The following is a 26,100-nucleotide window of genomic DNA, read 5'->3' as shown; positions in this document are numbered from 1 at the left end:
ATGATGATAATGAAACTTACCTTGAGGAGTCTTACGTGGATTACAGAGCCTGGCACCTGGTGCCGTAGTGAATGCTCAGTAACGCCCCGTTTAAAAAAACCATGGCATTTAAGAACTCAGGCTCCAGGATCCGCCGCCAAGCAGCCTAGGATTTGAAAGCAGGCTTCTCTATCATTTTTAACAGCCATATGACCTTGGGGAAATAAACTCTCTAAGCCTCTATCTCCTCTCCTATAAAATGGGGATAATAATTCTACATGAAGGGCTGTTGTAAGGACTTAATGACATAACCCATGAAAGGCATGTAGTGTTGTACTTGGCACGTAGTAATAAGCCCTCACTGCCTAGCAAAGGATGGGATCCTAAATAAATATTTGTTGAATGACCTAATGAGGTATACTAGGTCTGTCCCATTTTAAAGAGCTTTTCTATAGTTTTAATCCACCTTCTCCTTCTTACTACCAACCTTAACATTCACCTTTTTATCACCGTAGTATTGATATTATTATATGTGGAAATTAAACTTTAACCTGTGTCTCAGCCTTCCTTTCCAGAGGAATTATTCTCGGTTTATCAACTAGCCACCGCAGGAATGAGGTGACACTTGAATTCTTCTTCACTGTGGCAATTTTTCATTCCAAAAAGACAGAAAGTTCACACTTCAGGGTATCTCTATAATATCTGTGCACTTAAGCTGAAAGTCCCCAAGATTAAACTGCATAGCTCTAATGAAGTATATGCCCATCTTACACATATTAGAAAGAAAAGTTAAAGCTCTAAACCATTTTCTGGCTGGTGACTTTGGAAGCTACAAACCAAAAAGGTTTCAAATAATTCATGGAAAGGTTTCCAACATGATTTTCACATTTTGTTTTTCAAACCTTCAGATCTGTTTATAGCTCCAGAAGGACTGAAAGGTTCAGGAATGTTCACAAATACCACATTAACATTGTATCCACTGAGGGCCATGCATTCCCTCTACACTCCTATCTAATCCTTATCAATACCAGCCAAGGGTCTGAATACTCCCCATGTTCATTCTACCACAATAAACGCCACAGTCCTGGGGGGCTTTGATGTTCATGTCAATATGATTCCAAACACCCTTGGTTAAGGGCCTTGGGCTCCTCAATAGTGTCCTGAACCTCTGATCACCTGAGTCATCTACTACCATGACCACACGTAGGATGCTCTCCTACACACACTGCAAATACGTCCCCCAAATTAGTTGTTTTTCTGTATCTATACTGGATATTTCACAGTATCCAGGGCCCTATACTTTATTTTTCTGCAATTAATCCCACCAGTCTTTTCCTTTACGCATTACGGTTTTCCTGTTAAACTCACATTTCCTTATTTCACAAATAAGTAAGCAAGTAGTACCTATATCTCTAATACTTCATTTTCTACTCAATAACATGAGTTTGAAGACTCCTGGAACACTTAGGGTCCACAGTTGAACCAATCCCTAAGAACCCTGACAAGGAATAGCAGTGAACAATAACTACTACCAAAACATAGTCCAGTAAAGGAGGTGCTTCAAAGATTCAGACCCTAGAAGAGAAACTGGGCAGTCCTGAATCCACCTAGAATCCTAAGAGCATTAGCAAAATAAGCGTAACACAGGGCTCCCACGGAGAGGATCCGCTACCGTGTCCTTTAAGATCACTAAACACCGAGCATGAGCTCACAAAGGACGCTTATTTTTATGACATGGAAATTAAATAAGACATCATAATTGGGCAAACAGTTCTACCTAAACTCGTAGACCTACGTCCTTTTAACATCGGTGTTATTCTAACAGATTTACTAAATTTCCTCTCACTTGGCAAATTTGGAGCCATTTCAGGCTACAAGAAACAGGTACGTGCTCAGGTTACTTCAGGTGACAGGATAATACAGCAAGAATACATCTAGAAGTTAAGAGGAGGAAAAAAAATGCCTCAGTAGGCCTCAGAACCAGAATCCTGTTCAGAAGACGGGGCAGCTCTTGAAACCCAGTTACAATACCAAGTGCTCTGAGGGACTGTTCTCCACCTTAACCTTTCCCCATCCTGGCGGTCAAAACCTCTGACCCTAATTCCATTTCTCCCTTCGCTACCAACTCGTAACTACTTCTCTTTACTTCACATGTTCACAGATTCTACTGCCTTGGAATGCATACTTATGGCCTTCTCTCACCTTAAACGAGTATCTTTAAGGGGCTCCTGCTTAAGCTCGCAAGAAGGCCTGCAGACACTTTTCCTGCTCAGGTGTCAATCCATGATACTACCATCTGGGACCAAGTATTGAGGTCCTGACTCAAAATTCAAGAGACTGACACAAAAGAGACTCTTCATAAAGGGACAGGAGTAAAGCAAGCTCTCTGAGACATCTAGGAAGATCAATGATTAACTGCTCCCAACATCCTGAAGATCAGTCTAGCCTAAAAAGGAGTCCCTGTTATCCCAGCATTCATTATTCAAGTTTTCTTTGTCATGAGAATGCACAGAAAAGCAAAAATTGTGCAAAAAATGACCACTGATAAACTGACCATTCAAACAACTGTCCCTGATATTCACCAGCCTCTACTCCCATCCATCAAATGCCTTCTCTGTTCAGTCTCTCACTGATGGTCATACAGCCCAACAATTCAAACAAAATGCAAGGCCAGAGCAAAGTGAACACTGAAAATCTGAAACAAAGGATGGAACTTTAGACAAAGATGACGGACAATACTAAAGAAATGTTAGAATCCCAGGCAAACCCACTGACAAATGACAATATAGAAAGGAGTTAAGAAGGTTAGTAATTGTTAAGAGTAATCAACAAGGACAATAATATGCTAAGTGTCTCAGGAATGATAGTGGGGGAAAATAATAATACTCTTAAATAGTCTGCAAAAATATCCAACATTACAATTGCATTACTACTTAAAAGATATCCAGTCACATTATTACAGTCACCCCCTGGTATTCATGGGGTAGGGGGGGCTGATTGGTTCCAGGACTCCCACCCCCACCCCCTACCCACTGCTGATAACAAAATCCACAAATGCTCAAGTCCCTTATATAAATGAGGTAGTACAGGCAGCCCTCAGTATCCATGGATTCAGAACCCACAGGGATCAACTGTATATAAAACTTAATACGAATATGTATGTCAGAAACAATCAGCACTTGATACACTCTTCCTTCTAAAACTCAGTAAAACTCAGTACATATTTTTCAACTACAGCTTGAACTTTTGTTAAATAAAATAAGCTTACTTCTAAAACCTGATTTTATTTTTCAAAATAAAGTCTCAATTTCACCCGCCTTCCTTAAAAGCAGTCTTTTTCTGGTATAAATTTCCTCCTGCTATAGTTACAAAACAGTATTACTTTATGTTCCTGAATATAGTACAATGCCAACCAACAACAATATGTATGCTCCAAACTCTACAATGGGGCGGGCTGGGGTGGGGGTGGGGGGGAATTGGTGGGGGATTGGAGGAGGAGGAGAAGAAGGTGGTCTCAGGCTGGTTAGGTTTCCGGCTTAAAGCTTTCAAGGTAGCTAATGCTGCCACTTACAAGAAACTTCACTTCCTAAAGAAAATGTTTTCCTCTGTCAGTTTTAAAATTATTATTCTGAGTGCAACTTATAACCCAAAAGAAATGCTAGTTTAAAAGGAAAGACTTGTTATTGATTTCCAAATCCTAGTAAGGAAAGTGGGTCAATCCCCTAAAATTGGGATTCCCCTTCTCACCCACCCCCTGGAAGCCACCAAGCAAGAAGGCAGACAAAAGAGACCAATGCTAGGGTTGTGTCTGCACCAGGCCAAGACCCCAGATCATCCATCCTAACACTGTATGGAGCACCATAAAACTTTAAGTTCATCACACAGTACTTGTTACCGATGCTTTGTTATTTTTATGTTGAGGAATTTCAGAAACAAATACAAAACTGCATTAAAGTGTGAAAATATGAATGTTGAAATAAATTCCTATTTCTATTAGCCTCACCATCAATGACTTCTATTAGCAATGAAATGTAATGAAATTAATCCCTGAAAACTGTCTACAGGTTTCTCACCACAGCAGAGTATCATTAATAGTTAATCTAGCCACTAAACAGAACAAAGGCACTCTTAATCCTCGCTCTGTTGGGGAGACAGAAGAAGTAACACAAGTTCTTAGATAACTGAGCTGTTACACTCAGGGTGAGATCCAATGCTCTATTCACCATGAAATCAAGTTTTAAAACATTCTCTATTTTATACTTACAAAATAATTATCACCTGTACATTTTACTGGTATAATATATGAATTTTAGAAATTATATCAGAGAATAGTAATCAGAAAAAGGAAGTATTTTTATAATGCTAACCTAAAGATAGTTTTTCTTACTAGATATTAATATACAACTGAAACTACTCGGTTCTCTAAAATTATGACTTACAATGTCCTAAATTAAGACTGTTTAATTTCATTTACAATTTTGGCACATAAAGAACTCTGGGTTCACCAAAGAAGTCAAGGCCCACTCAACCATCTTAAAAAGAAAATTCACTATCTTAAGAGGTGACAAAATTATTGTGCAAGGTTTATTTATATGTGTAAGAAAACAAGCCATATCAAAATGTGTGCGTATAAGGAGGAATTAGTGTCCCCAACTCCTAACCAACATTAACTTTCAAACTTAGGAACTGAAATTTATGTGATATAGTCCAATTTTTCCACCTTTCTATACTCCTTCAGTAAGAACAGGTACTGAGCTAGGTGTTACCTGAGCAGGGGGAAGAAAAAATATGTCACAAAAATATGTAAGGCAAAATTCCTTCCCTTAGAGAGTTCACAGTCTAATATTTAACATTTAGCTTGAACCAAATAGCTTATTTAAGCCCCTTATATGAATTAACTCATTTAATCCCCACAACAACTGGAGAAGGTACGTACTCAATATTTCCATTTTACATGCATAGAAACTGAAGCTTTGAAAGTTTAAGAAATTTTCTCAAGATTCCAGGGCTAAACAACTCCACTTAGAATAGCATCAAAAATAAAATATTTAGGAATAAATTCAACCAAGGTGAGAGACTTGTACAATGAAAACTACAAAACACTGTTGAAAAATGTTAAAGACCCAAATAATTGGAAAGACATCCTGTGTTCATGGATTGGAAGATTTACTATTGTTAAGATGGCAGTATTCCTCAAATTGACCTACAGAGTCATACAATCCCTATCAAAATTCCAACTGCCTTTTTTTGCAGAAATCGACAAGCTGACCCTAAAATTCATATGGAAATGTCAAGGGACCCTGAATAGGCAAAACAATCCTTAAAAACAAAGTTGCAAGGCTCACACATAAATTTCAAAACTTACTACAAAGCTACAGTAATCAAAACAGTGGGGAACTGGCATAAAGATAGACATATAGATCAATGCAATGGAATTAGAGTGCAGAAATAAACCCTCACATTACAGTCAACTGATTTTTGACAAGCGTGCCAAGGCCATTCAATGGGGAAAGACAGTCTCTTCAAAAGATGGTGCTCAAAACTGGATGTCCACATGCAAAAGAATAAAGCTGGACTCCTGTCTCACACCATATACAAAATATTAATTCAAACTGGACCAAAGACCTAAATATAAAGGCTGAAAGTATAAAATTTTTAAAAGGAAACATAGGTGTAAACCTTTATTTTCGATTAGGTTAAAGTTTCTTAAATATAACACCAAAGAACAGAAGAATAAATAGATGCATTGAACGTAAGAATTAAAAACTTTTGTGCTCACTTCAGCAGCACATATACTAAAATTGGAATGATACAGAGAAGATTAGCATGGCCCCTGCGCAAGGTTGACATGCAAATTCGTGAAGCAGTCTATATTTTTTCACAGCAAAGGAAACCATAAACAAGACGAAAAGACAGTCCTCAGAATGGGAGAAAAGATTTGCAAACGGAGCAACTGACAAAGGATTAATCTACAAAATATACAAACAGCTCATGCAGCTCAATATCAAAAAACCAAACAACCCAATCCCAAAATGGGCAGAAGACCTAAACAGACATTTCTCCAAAGAAGATATACAGATTGCCAACAAACACATGAAAGGATGCTCAACATCACTAATCATTAGAGAAATGCAAATCAAAACTACAATGAGGGGGCTTCCCTGGTGGCACAGCGGTTGAGAGTCTGCCTGCCGATGAGGGGAACACGGGTTCGTGCCCGGGTCCGGGAAGACCCTACATGCGGCGCAGCGGCTGGGCCCGTGAGCCATGGCCGCTGAGCCTGCGCGTCTGGACCCTGTGCTCCGCAACGGGAGAGGCCACAACAGTGAGACGCCCGCGTACCGCAAAAAAAAAAAAAAAAAGTACAATGAGGTATCACCTCACTCTGGTCAGAATGGCCAACATCAAAAAATCTACAAACAACAAATGCTGGAGAGGGTGTGGAGAAAAGGGAACCCTCCTGCACTGTTGGTGGGAATGTAAATTGATACACCACTATGGAGAACAGTATGCAGGTTCCTTAAAAAAATAAAAATAGAATTACCATATGATCCAGCAATCCCACTACTGGGCATATACCCAGAGAAAACCATAATTCAAAAAGACACATGCACCCCCAAGGTTCATTGCAGCGCTATTTACAATAGCCAGGTCATGGAAGCAACCTAAATGCCCATCGACAGATAAATGGATAAAGATGTGGTACATATATACAATGGAATTATTACTCAGCCATAAAAAGGAACGAAATTGGGTCATTTGTTGAGACGTGGATGGATCTAGAGACTGTCATACAGAGTGAAGTAAGTCAGAAAGAGAAAAACTAATACCATATGCTAACACATATATATGGAATCTAAAAAAAAAATGGTTCTGAAGAACCTAGGGGCAGGACAGGAATAAAGACACAGACGTAGAGAATGGACTTGCGGACACAGGGAGGGGGAAGGGTAAGTTGGGACGAAGTGAGAGAGTGGCATGGACATATATACACTACCAAATGTAAAATAGATAGCTAGTGGGAAGCAGCCGCATAGCACAGGGAGATCGGCTCGGTGCTTTGTGACCACCTAGAGGGGTGGGATAGGGAGGGTGGGAGGGAGACGCAAGAGGGAGGAGATAGGAGGATATATGTATGCAAACAGCTGATTCACTTTGTTATACAGCAGAAACTAACACAACATTGTAAAGCAATTATTCGCCAATAAAGATGTTTAAAAAAAGAAAAACATTTCATAAGACTATAGCTGCCATAGACAGTGATTCCTCCAATGGATCTCGACAAAGTAAACTGTAAACCTCTGGAAAGGACTCACCATTCTAAATGCCATTAAGAACATTCATGATTTTCCAGGGAAGAGGTCAAAATATTAACATTAACAGGAGTTTAGAAGAAATGGACTCCAACCCTTACAAATGACTTTGAGGGGTTCAAGATTTCAATGAAGAATCAACTGCAGGTATGGTAGAAACAGCAGGAGAACGAGAGTTAGAAGTGGAGCCTGAAGATGTGACTGAATGGCTGCCATCTCATGAGAAGATTTCACGGATAAGGAGTTGCTTCTTATGAATGAGGAGAGAAAGTTGTTCCTTGAGATGGAATCTACTCCTGGTGAAGATGCTGTATAAGATTGTTGAAATGACAACAAAGGATTTAGAATATGGCATAAACTTAGTTGATAAAGCAGCACCAGGATTTGAAAGGACTGACTCCAATTTTGAAAACAGTTCCACTATGGGTAAAATGCATGCTACAGAGAAATCATTCGTGAATGGAAGAGTCAATCATTGTGGCAAACTTCACTGTTGTCTTATTTTAAGAAACTGCCATAGCCTTCCCAACCTTCAGCAGCCACCACCCTGAACAGTCAGCAGCCATCAACCCTGATGCAGAGTCTTCTACTAGAAAAAAGATTGGGGCTTCCCTGGTGGCGCAGTGGTTAAGAATCTGCCTGCCAATGCAGGGGACACGGGTTCAAGCCCTAGTCCGGGAAGATCCCACGTGTCGCAGAGCAACTAAGCATGCCACATGCCACAACTACTGAGCCTGCACTGTAGAGCCCATGTGCCACAACTACTGAGCCCACATGCCACACCTACTGAAGTCCGCACGCCTAGAGCCCGTGCTCCGCAACAAGAGAAGCCACCGCAATGAGAAGCCTGTGCACCACAGCAGAGAGTAGCCCCCGCTAGAGGCAACTAATGAAAGCCCGCGTGCAGCAACAAAGACCTAATGCAGCCAAAAATAAATAAATAAATTTATTAAAAAGAAAAAAGATTATGACTTGCTGAAGGCTCAGATGATGGTTAGTATTTTTAGCAATAAAGCATTTTTTAATTAAGGTATACACATTTGTTTAGACATAATGCTGTTGCATACTTAATAGACTACAGTATAGTATAAATATAACTTTTATATGCACTGGGAACCCCCCCCAAAAAAAGAATTAAAAACTTTTGTGCATCAAAGAATACTATCAAGAAAACAAAAGGACAATCCACAGAATGGGAGTAAATATTTGCAAGTCATGTAACTGATAAGGGACTAGCATCCAGAATATATAAACAACTCTTACAACTTGGCAATTAAAAAAAAACAACAACCCAATTTAAAACTGGGCCAAGGATTTAAATAGACATTTTTTGAAAGAAGAAATACAAATGGCCAAATAAGCACATGAAAAGATGCTCACCATTATTTGTCATTAGGGAAATGCAAATAGAAACAACAATGAAATACCACTTTATAGCCACCAGGATGGCTATAATCAAAAAAACAAGTGTTAGCGAGGATATGGAGAATTTGGCACCTTCGTGCACGGCTGGTGAGAATGTAAAATGGTACCTTTGCTTTGGAAAACAATCTGGCAGTCCTTCAGAAAGTTAAACCAAGAGTTACCATATGACCCAACAATTCCACTCCTCGTTATAAACCCAAGAGAAAACGTGTTTATACTGTTCACATAAAACCTGTACACAAATGTTGGTAATGGCGTTATTCATAATATCCAAGAAGTGGAAACAACCCAAATGTCCATTAATTGATGAATGGATAAACAAAATGTGGTGTATCCATACATAAAGAAAATGAAGTACCGATACATGCTACCTCATGAATGAATCTTTAAAACATTACAAAGGGGCTTCCCCGGTGGCACAGTGCTTAAGAATCCGCCTGCCAATGCAGGGGACATGCGTTCAAACCGCGGTCCGGGAAGATCCCACATGCCGTGGAGCAACTAAGCCCATGTGCCACAACTACTGAGCCTTGTGCTCTAGAGCCCGCGAGCCACAACTACTGAAGCCTGTGCGCCTAGAGCCCGTGCTCCTCAACAAGAGAAACCAACGCAAGGAGAAGCCCGCGCACCTCGACAAAGAGAAGCCCCCGCTCACCGCAACTAGAGAAAGCCCGCGCGCAGCAATGAAGACCCAATGCAGCCAAAAAAAAAAAAGTTCTTCCTCACTTCTGGAGATGGGACGTGGAATGAGGAATGGCAGTCGGGGGGATTTTACCATTACCTGCAGTTGGATTTTTTATAGGTATTACCTGCGTAATTAAAAATAATTTTCTTAAATAATGTTAACTGTTACCAAAGGATATCCATTTAAAATAAATCCCTTTTGGTACCTTCCTGGTGGTCCACTGGGTAAGACCCCGCGCCCCCAATGCAGGGAGCCGGGTTCAATCCCTGGTTGGGGAAATAGATCCCGCATGCATGCCACAACTAAGAGTCTGCATGCCGCAACTAAGACCCAGCGCAGCCAATAATTAATTAATATTTTAAAAATAATGTCAGGTGGACTTCAGATCTAAATTTAAAGGCAAAACAGTAAAACTTTAAAATAATACAAAGGAGAACATTTTAAAAATTAAATAAAATAGACCCCTTTTGTAGTTACATGGCTTTCAAACGGAGAGTCTACAAAAAGCCTGCCATCAGACCATTATAAAGAGCCTCCAAAAAGCCAATTTTCACTTTCAAATAAAATTCACAGTTTAATCAAGGTCAAAGCAGTGTTCTGTTGGAATTGTGAGAGTGTTATACTGAAGGGGAAAAAACAGAACAGCTGAATTATTCTGACACTGTTCTATCATAAGAAAGGGAATCTCATGGAGGTTGTACAAAATTGGTCATTTAAAACTAGCTTTAAAAACTAAATTCAGTCTGCTCCTTCTAATTTTATCATGAACAGGCTCTTAAAACAAAATAAAAGTGCTGAAATAAACTGGTAAACTAAAAAAACAACCTATCTAGGGCTTCCCTGGTGGCGCAGTGGTTGAGAGTCCGCCTGCTGATGCAGGGGACACGGGTTTGTGCCCCGGTCCGGGAAAATCCCACATGCTGTGGAGCAGCTGGGCCCGTGAGCCATGGCCGCTGAGCCTGCACGTCCAGAGCCTGTGCTCCGCAGTGGGAGAGGCCACAACAGTGAGAGGCCCGCCTACCGCAAAAAACAAACAAACAAACAAAAACAGCCTATCTAAAAATATAGGTAATTAATTTAGCAAGCCCCAAATGAGCAAGTCTCAACAAACGGAGAAGGTACGCTTATGAAAGATACACTACTGCTGTAGAAAAACAGAATCCCATACATGACAGTTTAAGATAAAAACAAAAAATTTTAACTAGAGCCATCTGAATCATTAGGTGCTTTTGTGAGACCATGCAAAGGAGGAAGGCATGTGGTCAAAGTGCCAGTGCAATTACAAAGCAAGAAGCACTTTCCACAAAAGAACCACAGCAATACAGAGGTCAGTGTAAAATGGCTCAAGAACAGAGTTAAGAAATTCTACTCCTGCTTTTTTCTTTGAAAAATAACTTCCTTCCAGTCACGTAATTATCCATTTTAATAACAAAATAGTTCCTCAGTTTCCACTGAAATATACCTACCAAAGTTTTTTTTTTTTTTTCCCCTACTGAAGTATTTTAACTTGTCTGTTTACCCACCTTTTTCTAAGTCTAACTCAGTCTGAAATTTGGACTGAGACTACAAGGTGTGACAGCAGGGGGTACTATTTGGACTGACAGTATTCTATTTCTTGAGTTAAGGTGTGGGTATACAGGTGCCTATTTTACTGTTCCCTAAACTTACATTCACAATTCATGTAACACATGCATGAAAGATATCACAACTTTAAAAAATGTTTTTAACCAGAATAATTAATGAAAGATGTGCCAGGGCAAAAGTGGAACACTGTGCATCTTAAAATTACTACCTAGTCACCTCTTAGTTTTTTCCATTGCTCTCATCACGTATTCTCTTATTTACTCCCCTGAAATACAGGTAAACCTCAGCTGCCAGGGCTTCGAGGAATAAGTGATTTTTTTTAAGATTATTTTTTTTTTTTTTTTTTTGCTGTACGCGGGCCTCTCACTGTTGTGGCCTCTCCCGTTGCGGAGCACAGGCTCCGGACGCGCAGACTCAGCGGCCATGGCTCACGGGCCCAGCCGCTCTGCGGCATGTGGGATCTTCCCGGACCGGGGCACGAGCCCGTGTCCCCTGCATCGGCAGGCGGACTCTCAACCACTGCGCCACCAGGGAAGCCCTATTTATTTATTTTACTTAATTTTGGCTGTGCTGGGTCTTAGATGCGGCATGAGGGCTCTTCACTGTGGTGCGTGAGCGTCTCTCCGGTTGTGGCATGAGCGTTTTCTCTTCTCCGGTTGTGGCACACAGGCTCCAGGGCACGTGGGCTCTGTAATTGTGGTGCAGGGGTTCCAGAGTGCGTGGGCTCTGTAGTTTGTGGTACGCCGGCTCTACTTGAGGCACACAAGCTCAGTAGTTGTGGCACTCGGGCTTAGTCGCCCCCCGGCATGTGGGACCTTAGTTCCCTGACCAGGGATCGAACCCACGTCCCCTGCATTGCAAGGTGGATTCTTTACCACTGAATCACCAGGGAAGTCCCGGAATGAGTGCTTCTTGACAGCCATGTGTTCACAGTTGAAAGATTCCTTACCTCATTTAAACCATTCTGGACTGAAACATTCACACTGAGGATAATACAAAGTTTCTTGGCTACCTTAAAGCCTTTCATTTTAGGCACTACACCCATATTCTCAGGGCCTCTGAAAGGTAGCTGAAGGTCTGCTTCTGCACTGAGGGCTCCAGATTAAGACAGTGCTTTTTACTTATTGCTCTTCTGTGTTGTCCCATACAGTCCACCATATGTCACTATAGATGCACCCTTCTAACTAGCTCATTCTAAACTGCTGAGAAAACTATCGGTAGGTGGTTTCTCACAATGTACATAAAGTTTTCCTTGAACTATCTGTAACAACTGAATGTCTGAATCCTACATCAATGCTCATGAAGAGTGCCGATCCTGCTCTCTTCCAAGGGTCCCACTGCCACAGTACATCTGCTTCTCTTTGAACATATGCTTTGTACTTTCCCAAGTGGTAAGCTCTATAACTGTGGCTTGCACACGGAATATAAAAGTATGCCAGGTGGGCTTCCCTGGTGGTGCAGTAGTTGAGAGTCCGCCTGCCGATGCAGGGAACACGGGTTCGTGCCCCGGCCTGGGAAGATTCCACATGCCGCAGAGCGGCTGGGCCCGTGAGCCATGGCCGCTGAGCCTGCGCGTCCGGAGCCTGTGCTCCGCAGTGGGAGAGGCCACAACAGTGAGAGGCCCGCGTACCACAAAAAAAAAAAGTATGCCAGGCTCCTCTGTATTACAATGGCAACATTAACCCCTGCTTTTTATTATGTTGGCAATTTGACAGGGATTACGTATGCATCTTCATAAAAACACTATGAGGTAGATACAAACATCAGCTTGATTTTATACATGAGTAAAGGAGGGTAAAAGCCTAAAATATAAGGTAACATGTTTAAAGTCACCCAGCTATTAAGTGGCTGACACAGAACTTGGCCCTAGGTCTATAAAACTCTGAACTCAATGCTATTATTATCTACAGTAATATACTGACACTCCCAAACTGACCTAATCTCTCAGTTTCAGAAATCCAAATTCCTGAGGTAGGGATTACACTATTCCAATTCATCTTTTTCTAGCCAGGCTACCCCATCCACAAGATGCTAGACCACCTGCACTGGGGTCACGATGCACACCTAATCCAATCCCTTCAGGGGACATAGCACACAACAGAGACACATCCAACAGGGCTGCCGGGGGGCACCTCCAGTCTTCACGTGTGCTCCGACTTCCTGACAGCCCAAGAAGTTGGAAGATTGCGTGACTGACATACATCAGGCCCAAACCCCAGAGTTCAAAGAATGGGAATGCAAAGGAAAAATTCCAGTTTGGGTAAGAGTTTTCATCAAGCCCTACGGCACCCACTGCAAATTTCTGTTCCAGTTCACCTCATTATTCAAATTTTTCTACTCAAAATGTTAATTACCTAATGTTTACCAGCACTGTATTTAGGACGGTGCGAATCAAATAAAAAATCCTGTCAAGAGTTCCTTAGGTTTTCTCACCAGAGGTTCTGGTGAAAAAAAAATTCAGTGAAATATTTCTTCCTCTAAAGGTTCCTATGTTGTGTGAGATCTGAAACAAAGGAAGAGCTATGCCTGGACCTCCATCATTTTTGTAAAACCCTTTTTTCCTACAGCTGATGACTAAAATCTCTAATACTGTGTTTCAGCAAATATTCTTCTTTAAAAAAAAGTTTGTGCTGCTTAACAATCTTAAGTAATCCTTCCCTTATCTAGACTTACAAGCTGCCCAGCGCAGCAGTCACTAGCGACCGTTAGCTACCAAGCACTTGAAATGCGGCAAACCTGAACAGATGCTTAGCACAAAACAGAATGAAAAGTATTTCATTAATACTTTTATGCAGATTACATGTTGATATGATACTATTTTGGATATGCTGGGTTAAACATATTATTAAATTATATTATTGGATTCATGGAATACTATTCAGCTATAAAAAAGAATGAAATTTGGACACATGCTACACATGCATGAACCTTCAAAACATGCTAAATGAAGCAAGCCAGACACATTAGGACAAATACCGTATAATTCCACTTACATGAAATACCTAGAATAAGCAAATTAAGAGACACAGAAAATAGAGCAGAGATTACCAGGCGCTGGGAAGGGGAAATGGAGAGTTATGGTTCAGGGTCCACGGGGAAAGCGCCTCACTCAAGGTAGTAAGAGGGACTGCAAGAGTTACCTCAAATCCTCAGTACAGAGGACATAAACGCTGCTAGCAAATCAGTTCAGGGTTTTTTAAAGTGCCTCTAATGAACCCTACTGAATTTAACCCCACAAATAGAAAAGTCTGGTAAACTGGTTTACTACCATCAAGCTTAAAAGACAAGTCTTATTTTTTCGTACTGAAGAATGAATTTGAAGAGCACGAGAACACTCTGAAACCTCATAGCCATTTCCACAAACCATTCCACAACTGCTTCCTAACAAACGTCTTCAAAATACTCTGACAAACAGCTTTGTGCGGAGAGCACTTCTCTATATAAAAGACACAATTTTACAGAGGTGACACAGTACACACAGAAGCAAACAAGTTGATGTTCTTCTAATTTACAGTATTCAGTCTTCTAAATTTAACAAGGTTTCCAAATCTCAATTTAAAACCACATTCCCTGGCTTCTAACTTAAGAGATACATTTACTTTTGTCTCATACTTCTTAAGGCAATGAACTAGTGTTGTACCTCTAAACACAGAAGAGGGTATGTTGTAAGAAATTATTTCCAATTAGTTTATATAAGAGTACTTAGGAGGCAGATCCCAAATGTATAAAGCATGTTTCCTAAAAATGCAATATGCAATGAACAATAAGATAGAGGAATTTCAGAGAAATAAGAACAAAAAGTAGGATTTAAGTCAGCTGACTTTACCAGAACTAAATCTACTCTCAGGAAGCCAAAGGAGAAACAGCATCATAGTCGCTCTCGTATTTCAACATTTAAGGAATGCTTATGCGGCTACTCACTGACACAGAATAAAAATAACAACAACTACAACAATAATAACAGCAGCTAACACTGATATCAAGCTCCCTGCCTGCTACCTGTTGTGAGGACTTTCCCTTTATTAGCTCATTTCATCCACACAAACCTTCCATGGAGTCAGTATTGTAATTATCACCCTTGTTTACTGATGAGGAAACAGAGGCGTTAAGAGAAGGTAGATAACTTTGCCCGAGGTCACCCAGCTAGTAAACAAATGGCAGAGACAAACCCAGGCAACCTGGCTCCAGAAGCCACTACTACATACTGCTTCTCATAATAGTTACAGGGGGGTCACAATAACATTTATGGTGGGTTGGGGCTCAAGTGTCATAAACTAACTTAAAAAATGTACAGACTAAGAATACTTATTGAGCCCCTCCCTCATCCACTGGGCAAACTCTAGGGAAACTTCAGGAACAATAACTCACTAGTGTGACAAAACTATCAAAATGAAATAAACCGATTTTATTTTAGAAATAAAAAAAACCAATGGACTGTTAGAAATAGCAAACCAACTGCCAATCACAGATCTTTAGTTTTACAGAGTTCAGTAACATACTGGCAGAAACCACACACTGTGGTAACAACTGCTGGAAACACAAGGTAGGGTGCAGAGCAACACATTTATGTCTTGCTGCACTTTCCTCAATAAACTTCACTAAATGTCGTCCTATTCAACATTTGTGGATTTTTCAAAAGACCCTGGCTTCCCCTGACAGAGGGACCATCTCATTCCACAAGCTGTGCCAACACCCTCTGGCCTGCGGCTCCAGCTGTAGAAGATTTGGTACACAGAGGACCTCGCCAGCAGTCACCTGAAGGGCCTTCAGAGATTATCACATCCTGGCAAACTGTTGTTACCTCCAAGCCAGCAAAGTTTTATCAAGCTTCAATAGAGTCAACAAAACCTTTACTAAATCATCTATACAATTCCTTTTCGTTTTTAATTAAGTTAAAATTTACATACAGTAAAATCCACCCTTTAGTGTTCAGTGCTGCAGGCTGTAAGAAACAGACAGTTGTTGGAGCCAGCCCCACAACAAGATACAGAAGAGTTCCATGGCCCAGAGCAATTCCCCCAGGCCGCTCTAAGTCCAGCCTCCCCTCCCCCAGCTCCCAGCATCTTGCCCTCTCCAATACACACACACAGACTGTACAGTCTGGGTGCTTCTGTATCTGGCTTCTTTCACTAAGCATAATACATGTTAGATCCATCCATTTGTTGCAACAGTTTTATTTATTTTTAGTAGCTCATTTATTTTTATTGCTCAGCAATATTCCACTGCATGGAATGTGTCACAGTTGGTTTATCCATTTACCAGTTGAGAGAAATCTGAACAGTTCCCGTCTTTGGCACTTGTAAACAAAACCAAAAACAAACTAACAAAAAAGCTGCTATAAAACTCGAGCGCATGTTTCTGTATGAACATATAAGTTTTTACTTCGTTTGGGTAAAACGCAGGAGTGGGTCACACGGTCTGGCATGTGAGGGGTGGAACATCTCCTCATCCTCTCCAGCACTTGGCACAGTTTCTCTTTGTGTTAAGAACCACTATGAACCTGGGGAGAAGTATCTCCTGGTAATTTACATTTCCCTAATGACTGATAAAATGGACCATCTTTTATGTGCTTGTCTAAATACCTTCTTTAGTAAAATGTCAGATCTTTCATCCACCTTTTCATTGGGGTCTTTTTCTTTTGCCCATTCTTTAACTGAGTTTGCAAAGTTCTATATATATTCTGGATAAAAGCCCTTTATCAGATATGTGATTTGCAAGTATTTTCTGTCAGTTTGTGACTTCTCTTTTTGTTATCTTAAGAGCATCTTTTAAAAAGCAGAAGACTTTGATGGAAGTCCAATTTTTTTTAATAAATCTTGCTTTTCGTATCCTATATAAGAAATTTTTGCCTAATTCAAGTCACAAAGATTTTTTTTCCTGTTTTCTTCTAGTAGTCTGTAGTTTTACATTTAAGCCTATAATCCATTTTGAGTTAATTTTTGTGTATTGTGCACCAAAGTATCAATTACTTTTTTATTTTTATAGCTTGATCCAAAGTTCTGGCCCTTATCACAGTATTTATTTGACAAGTGTTTTCTAAGCACCTATATTTGGCCTAGGGATGTAAGAGTAAATAAGAGAACACAACATAATCAACTCACTAAAATACATAGTTAGCAGTATGAAAACAGAGTAAGTCCACGCACAGTGGCAGGAGAAGGGACTCAGCACCTAACAGCTAGGAGGGGTGGTATTTATACTGAGCGGCAGTTCACCAGGCAGAGAACATTCTAGGAAGAAGAAATAACACAAGAAATATACAAAGATGTTAAAGAATAAGGGCTGTTCAGGGGGAGGGAATTCTTCTTGACCATTTTTTATTCATAGCAGACACTACCGCATGCTAGCATTTTGGGCAGGATGTTTTAAGGGACTAAAAAGCTAAAAACCCCATTAAACACGAAAGCAACAAAACTCAACCCAATCACTACTACAGTATAATAATCTTTCTGCACCTATAAAAGCAAACAAAATTACCAAATAAACAGGCCTTCAGAATAAGCTGACAACCCCCAGCCTAGGAGTCGCCCTAGCCCCTCCCCCAGCTGACTCTCCACCAGCCCAGCTGAAGAGAGAGGAGACAAAGGCACCCAACAGAGCCTGCCTCCCTCAGGGGGCCTTCACTTGGCCCTCCATCACACCCTTCATCACCACCAAGGAACCAGCAACAGCACCTGTTCAGCTTAGAACTGCCACCTTCGCAGACCCTGTTCAGCCCACTGAGATGGGGTTATTCACATCACCAGCACCACTAATCTGCCCTATTTTCCCAGCCCCTGGCCCAACCCTCGGGGACCCCTCCTCAATGCCCACTGGAACTTAAGAATCCTCAGCAATTCTCTACATCCTCTGCCAACTCTCTAAAAGAATTGTTTCTTGCCCTAACAGGACTGGCTGCCCCTGAGGACTTTTCCTGCAGGCCCCGGGAATGGAGGCCCTTGTTCCTCCAACGTCCCTCTTCTGCAGGGACAGGTGGAGGTCGGGCTACTATTCTCACTGTCCCCAGAGGTTGACTTTCCCATTCTTAAGCGTGACTACTGGGTTCAGATGGGAGAGCACCATACTACCAAGTAAAGTGCAAATTTCGCATAAGCCCCTTCAACTAAAGGCTTCGTCCCATCTCAACATTTTGAACAGCATTACATAATTTTTTTGGTAACATCTTTATTGGAGTATAATTGCTTTACAATGGTGTGTTAGTTTCTGCTGTATAACAAAGTGAATCAGCTATACATATACATATATCCCCATATCTCCTCCCTCTTGCATCTCCCTCCCACCCTCCCTATCCCACCCCTCTAGGTGGTCACAAAGCACCGAGCTGATCTCCCTGTGCTACGTGGCTGTTTCCCGCTAGCTATTTTACATTTGGTAGTGTATGTATGTCCATGCCACTCTCTCATAAATTTTTTACAAAAGCAAAAGAAATATATGTGTGTGATAAAAATACACTTAAAAATCAAGCAAACGTTAAACAAATTAAAAGACACGTTTCCACTTCACCTACATAATTTTTTGAATGAAATCTTTTCCATATACCCCATAAGTAGGATGATGGATAAAACTCCTGTTTTAAGAATTTCACATTTTATTAACCATTTTGAAAAAGATATTGGGGGATTTCCCTGATGGCGCACTGGTTAAGAATCTGCCTGCCAATGCAGGAGACACGGGTTCGAGCCCTGATCCAGGAAGATCCCACATGCCGCGGAGCAATTAAGCCCGTGTGCCACAACTACTGAGTCCACACACCTCAACTACTGAAGCCTGCGCACCTAAGCCCGTGCTCTGCAACAAGAGAAGCCACCGCAATGAGAAGCCCGCGCACCGCAATGACGTGCAGGCTCCGCTTGCCACAGCTAGAGAAAGCCCACGCGCAGAAACGAAGACCCAACGCAGCCCCCAAGAAACAAAAAAAAGATTTTGGTAAAATAACTTTTCAGAAATTAAGAATAAAGAAAAGTAATAAACCTTGTAAATATAAAGTCAACTGCTGACTGGATAAAACTGCATCTATAGTCATTACTGTGAAGCTTTACATTTATTATTCGCAGGACAAATAAAACTTTCTTTAACTGAAACCCTAGCACTTTCTTCTATCATACCTCACACTTTGAAGAAAACCTCACCTATCCCACATGCCAAAACACACTCCCACAGTTTCTACCCTGAGAGAGTAGTCCAGAGACTGGCATCTTGCAAAACAATCACAGATTCTTAGGAAATTCCCTGGTGGTCCAGTGGTTATGACTCCACATTTTCACTGCCAGGGCCCAGGTTCAATCCCCGGTTGGGGAACTAAGATCTCGCAAACTGTGTGGTGAGGCCAAAAAAAAGAAAAGAAATAATAATAATAATAATCACAGATTCTTAGAGGTGAAGGAGACCTGAGAGGTCATCTGATCATGCCTATCACTTCTAATTTTTGCAAAGGTTCATCTTCCCTTCTCTCTCCCATTGACCACAAGTCCTTGATGGCAAGGTCTTCCTCTCTCTACTCCTAAGAACTGAAACACAAGGCCCCTGACACAGCAGGCATGCGATAAAAGCTGCTGATAACAATACCAGATTAAGAGGTAGCTCTCAATCATTATTCTTCCCAACTCCTGTACCATCTGACAAAGGGTACACCCTTCTCTTCTAGCTTACTCCTCCTTCCACAACCTAAGTATCAAGCATCTTCTCTCCGTAATTTCAGTAATAATCTCAGGACTGAACCTGGAGCCATAAAACCTGGGTTGAATCCCAAGCCCTTGTTAGTTTTGGGGAAAGATGCTGAAACTTGTTAGGCCTCAGTTTTCTGATCTTTAAAATATGAGATTCAGTGCTCTGATGCTCTATAATTTCTTCTATTTAACTAAATCTTAATGATTTCTTTGTGATATTACCCTTTACCCTGTCATTTTTTAAGGCCTACCAAAAAAATCAGAACCTAAAAGAACACTAGAGCTAACCTATCTATTTCTAGTTAAGGAAAATCAGTACACTATAATTACCTTAAAGAGGAACTTTTAAAAATTAGAAATATTAACCTTTTCTTATGTTGTACCATGGACCAGGAGAGATGTAATGGCCCCTTCATCCCACAAGAAGCATAACCCATTTTGATACAATGCCTTTCAGGAATGCGGGTCACCAAAATGGCTTAGTTTAATACAATCATAAAATTTAGAATATGACAGAATGGATGGGCAGCCAACACACAACCCTTCATATAAATATTCCCACTGAGCTTTTGAGCATTTGTGTGTGGCAGAGAGTTTAATGGGACACTTGCTTATAAGAACTTGGAGCACAGCTATTAAACTCTTTCTTATCAGCAGGCAGTGACAGGTCACAGGAAACTCCTGGTAAAAACCAGCCCCCTTTCCCACAAGTATTCTAATTTTTATATGGGGACCTACTGCTCTCCAACACTCACTCTGTCCAATGAAACTGCCACCAACAGAGGCATCGAGGTGACCGTCCATATCACATTCCCCTGGGAACGAATTCAGTGGCAGGTGACCTAAGCACCTCCAATCCAAACTTAGAATACAACACAAACATTTATACAGGTCTAAAACATTTCCAAAATAAAAATGATCACTTCTTCAACTCACAAGCACATGACGATACCATCATACATGAAATATAATATTTAACAAACTCTTTATGTTTCAACCTAATTTTAATGTACAAATTAATTTAAAAGACAAACTATTAAAACACTAAATACTTTTACGTAGTAAACTTTTTTTCTTAATTTATTTATTTTTGGCTGCATTGGGTCTTTGTTGCTGAGCGCAGGCTTTCTCTAGTTGCAGTGAGCAGGGGCTACTCTTCATTGCGGTGCATGGACTTCTCACTGCGGTGACTTCTCTTGTTGTGGAGCACAGGCTATAGGCACGCAGGCTGCAGTAGTTGGGACTCGGCGGCTCTAGAGTGCAGGTTCAGTAGTTGTGGCGCACGGGCTTAGTTGCTCCGTGGCACGTGGGATCTTCCCAGACCAGGGTTCGAACCCGTGTTCCTTGCACTGGCAGGCAGATTCTTAACCACTGCGCCACCGGGAAAGCCCCTTACATAGTAAACTTTTAAGTGTGACTTTTACAGCTACATTATGATCATCATGACTAACATTGTTAACAAAATAATGTTTCAATACAAACACAAAATATGACTATAAAATATAATTAATTTTCTGGCAAACAACAAAGGCACAGGCACAGGAGGAATGTATTGTTACTTTCTCATATGCAACAGTTATTTTCAAGTCCAAAACACAATCGGTTGAGATGAATATATGTATAAGCTCCATGTCAATATAAAATTTAAAACTACCTCATTGAGAAAAAAATTAACATTTAATTTTGTGTGACATTAAATCCAAAAATAAAATATATGGAAATAAAGGGGAGAAACTCATAATTTTCACATTACTATAAGAAAATTAAAGAAAGTATAGCCGATTCCATCATGACAGCGTTATGTACTGAAGAAATCCTCAGTCAAATTCAGATTTGAATTTTGACTCCTTAGTATCTGCGATTCCTCAAATTTAAGTAAGTCTCATCTTTCATTAAGTCTGTTTCCTCATCTATAAAATGCTGTCAAAGTAATAATCTGATTCATCCAACTGAATGATTACACAGGAAAATCAGAAGACAGGAAAAGTTGGCATGGGGGGAGGGGTGGTGGTGGTGAGCAGACAGTGGCAAATAAATAAATATAAAGTTGGTGAAGACTGTTCCAAACATTTTCACTAAGTGACAAAGCTACAAGCTGTTCTCTACTTTGGATCTTTCACGAATAGCTTTTAAAAATGACATTTTAAGAAAATTACTAGAGCTAACAATAAAAGTTTTCATTATAACCTGAAAACATGAAATTTGCAATTGAAAACTTTGTTACAGTCCAAACCCAAGAAAACATTCATATCAAAATCACAAGTGAGGACAATGTTAACTTGTTTATTTGATCTCAATGGCACTGCTAACGTAGGAGCATCCCACAAAGACCAAGAGTCAATCGGACCCATTGTTCAAGGCTGCTGGATATAACCAGGAGTTAACTGTGGCTCAGAAACCGTGCTGGCTCACAGTTCATGAGTCAAAAACAATAAACCAAAAGCTCTAACAACCCAGACTGCCTATCCAGGTTATTCACCAGGCTTGGCACTCAATGACTTTTAGCCAAGGCCAAAAATTGATTTTAACATCAAAGGATAAAGATTTATGACCAGTGAGCATATTCAAACCCTAAAGGTGTAACAAGACCTTGTGGTACAGTGGCAGGATTGCTGGAGTAAGTACATACCATTTGGAAGCCAGATTCATTTCAACTTGAGACTGCTAAGTGTATGTTTAAGTAAGTCTTACTCAGACCATAAAAAATACAGAAAATTAAATTCTTTTTGGAACAAGGCAGGATATGCATGTATGCATACTAAAGTAAATAGAAATGTGTTACTCAAAGACTTGAAGCTGACTTTTGTCTTTACCCTTCATTTCCCATTAGGTAATATCCTAATATGACTAATGGTAAGAAAAACTGATAAACCGAAAAACCAAAATATTTGGTCTACCTTTTCTTTTTACTATTGTGACTCTAGGAATCTAGAGAAGAGTGATACATAGAGCAATCTATTCTGGGCACCTCAGGACTGCCCTAGCCTCAACTTGCTATTAGCAATTGCTATGTGAGGCCTACAGATGTCCGCAGACTAGGAACACAAACCTCCTTGCTAAAAGAAAAACTAAAAGCCTTCCTAGAGTGACTTTTTTTTTTTTTTTTTTTTTTTTTTTTTTTTTTTTTTTTTTGCGGTATGCAGGCCTCTCACTGTTGTGGCCTCTCCCATTACGGAGCACAGGCTTCGGACGCGCAGGCTCAGCAGCCATGGCTCACAGGCCCAGCTGCTCCACGGCATATGGGATCTTCCCGGACCGGGGCACGAACTCGTGTCCCCTGCATCGGCAGGTGGACTCTCAACCACTGTGCCACCAGGGAAGTCCCCTAGAATGATTTTAAAACCAAACTACCACACAGCTAAAAAAAAATCCCTGACCTAAATGAAAAATATAAACTATCACTCCAGTCTATTTCCCAGAAGCATCTACACTGTGGCAATAAATAACTATTGTTCAAAATGCTTTAGCTCAAGTACCTATTTTAATAAATTTCTATGTTCTCTGGGATTTTAAAGCCTTGGAGAGGATATGGACATTTACTTAACAAAAATCCTGTTGCCTGTTACTTTATCACAGTAGTATACAGAAGACCATGAAAAGGAATTAATATTTAGTTCATTTTAGAGAAGTAACATTTAAAAACAAAAAGTTTCTTCCAGATAAAATATGCTCTCTTGCTCATTCTTGTGTTATTATAGTTGTCTTTTATACAATTTATGGGAGAGTGAGTGCTGAATTACCCAAAAGGAAGAAGATGAAGCACATGTTAAGGAGGAAAAAAAAAAAAAAAACCTTCCGCTACCCTCTTAGATTCAGTGAATGGGATCTGCAACTCAAACTGATAAAAGACAGATTAATAGGAGAAAAAAGTTTATTTACCCACAGAATGAGAATACATGCTGAAAAACTCACTGATGAGTAACTCAAAAAGATGGATAGAATTTGGGGCTTATATATCATCTTAACAAAAGGTGATAAAGTATGAAAAGGCTAAACAAAGGAAAGGGGGTTTGGGGCTTCTGGGTGGGGAGGAAGGAGTTGTGAGAGGGTGACTAGGAGATATAGTAAATAAGGATTGTTCAGTAAGGTTTGTTATGCAGATAAGAGTCATTCTCCTCTTCCAGGTAGGGGAAAAGGAAATGCTTTTATAAATGGAAATTTATGTACTGCTTTTAGACAGAAAGTAGGAACGCAGAGAGCTGACCGCCTTTAGCTCAAAACAATCTTTCTGCCAGAGTGGCATATTTTGGGGCGACTTATACTCTCCCCTATGCTCCCCTTCAACAATAAAACAGGGTCACCAAAAAATAAGAATACTTCTCTCTTTAAGATTGATACTTTATTTCCTTTTTAAAGCCACGGGTAACAGTGAGAATTGTGCTGGACTTCTTCTCTTTAGTTTGCATTTCAGTATTGTCATATTTCATTTTTCAGGGAGAGAACAGAGGCAGCGCTTTCGGCTTTTAAAAGACGTAATCAGGCCCTGGAGGGTCATCTATCTCTGTACTCTCACTCTGTGTCTTTAAATATATTTACCAAAAATACCATATATAGTTTCAAAATATTAATGCAAGTCGTAACAACTATGAATTATTACTGCAAAGGACATACAGCTAGAACCAAACTGTTTGAGTAGAAATTTTTAAGCTCAAAGTACCACACCACAGTCATCTTCTGGTCAACTCTTTAAAACCAAGCAAACAACATTCTTTTAAAAACTCATCTACCCTTAAAGTAGAAGGATATTACTCTGCCTAAACAAAGGAAAAAAGTCATGTAGAAAGACATGCTGGCTAACTGCCGCCCTCTGGCTGGCAAGATGCCACCTTCAGTTGGAAAAGCATTTAACCAAAACACTCATTTACAAATGTCTCTATCTGCAATCCATTTTAATGCTATATACATCTATAACTTAAGTAGAAAATAACTTTTAGGAAGAAAATGAGGAACAAAGTCATAAATTTCTCAGAATTAGAACTAAAACACTATCACAGGAACATTTATGTAAAAGAAAATAATACCAAGAAGGGGAAGATGTAGTTACAATACTGAAAAAAGAAATGTTTGGACACAAACGCCGTGATTATGGAAATGCAAATGTACATTTATGGTCAGGCATCAAATCATCACACCATCCTAGTTCTGAAAAAGGAATACAATCCTTTCCCTCTCTGCTTACCGGAGAAAAAGATCTGAATATCAGGCAGGTGCAACTCAACAAGGCCTGGAAACACAAAGGCCTCAGCTCAAAAGGAGGTTTTAGTGTAAGGGCTGGAATGTATAATGTAAAAGGGATCACTGAACTATTTTGGAGGAAGACTTAACCGTGACTTCCCCAGTAGAGAAAAGGGAGGATCAACTAAAGCAATTAATTTTAGTGCTACTTTAGTAGTCTTACTACTGAAAAATTTAGAAGTAGAAATGCCATTCCATCTGCCATGGTGGATACAAAGAGGCTTTTCTTCATGCAAGAAAGCCTTATTGTTATATATAAAAAAAAATTCCATGATCTTTTAAAAAGGATAAACAAATGATAAACCAAAAACAAGCACATAGAATCAAACAATTTCCAATGTGTAATAAGTAAATAGTTTACTTTATTTTTTGGTTGTGTTGGGGTTTTGTTGCTGCACACGGGCTTTCTCTAGTTGCAGTGAGCGAAGGCTACTCTTCGTTGTGGTTCGCGGGCTTCTCACTGTGGTGGCTTCTCTTGTTGCGGAGCACGGGCTCTAGGCACGCAGGCTCAGTGGTTGTGGCTTGCAGGCTTTAGAGCTCAGGCTCAGTAGTTGTGGCGCACGGGCTTAGTTGCTCCGCGGCATGTGGGATCTTTCCGGACCAGGGATCGAACCTGTGTCCGCTGCACTAGGAGGCAGATTCTTACCACCGCGCCACTAGGGAAGTCCCAGTAAATAGTTTACTTTAGAACTTAGTCTGTTAAGTTGGTGACCTAGGACTCCTACAAATACGAACAAGGATAGACAGGTGAGAAAAGCCTCCTACCCCCGTGCAGCACTCACAGGCAGTGCCATCCACGGGGCAACAGACTGTGATTTTTTTATTCTCTCCTGTTGTTTCAAAGTATTATTTAAATTTTACTTTTTACTTTTACACTTAAAAAGACTCCTTGAGGGGGCTTCCCTGGTGGCGCAGTGGTTGAGAGTCTGCCTGCCGATGCAGGGGACATGGGCTCGTGCCCCGGTTCGGGAAGATCCCACATGCCGCGGAGCGGCTGGGCCCGTGAGCCATGGCCGCTGAGCCTGCGCGTCCGGAGCCTGTGCTCCGCAACGGGAGAGGCCACAACAGTGATAGGCCCGCGTATCGCAAAAAAAAAAAGACTCCTTGAGAAAAAGTATCAAAGATATACCTGTATGATGCCACAACACAGTGTCTTGCAGAAGTCTTTAATATCAGTAAACATGAGGCAATACAGAATCCAGATGAATTTATA

General features: G+C 40.5%; 1 protein-coding gene and 1 non-coding gene across 4 annotated transcripts in view; one reads left to right on the top strand and one right to left on the bottom strand.

The window, feature by feature from the left end:
* Positions 1-26,100, bottom strand: part of SRPK2 (SRSF protein kinase 2) — a 224,331-nt gene that overhangs the window by 129,305 nt on the left and 68,926 nt on the right. The gene's annotated exons all lie outside the window — the stretch shown is intronic.
* Positions 5,751-5,857, top strand: LOC132431417 (U6 spliceosomal RNA). Its single transcript, XR_009520724.1, has one exon. It is a non-coding gene; the product is annotated as a U6 spliceosomal RNA (small nuclear RNA).

Source organism: Delphinus delphis, chromosome 9 (assembly GCF_949987515.2).
Source record: "Delphinus delphis chromosome 9, mDelDel1.2, whole genome shotgun sequence".
Lineage (NCBI taxonomy): Eukaryota > Metazoa > Chordata > Mammalia > Artiodactyla > Delphinidae > Delphinus > Delphinus delphis.
This window is presented reverse-complemented; position numbering and strand designations above follow the sequence as displayed.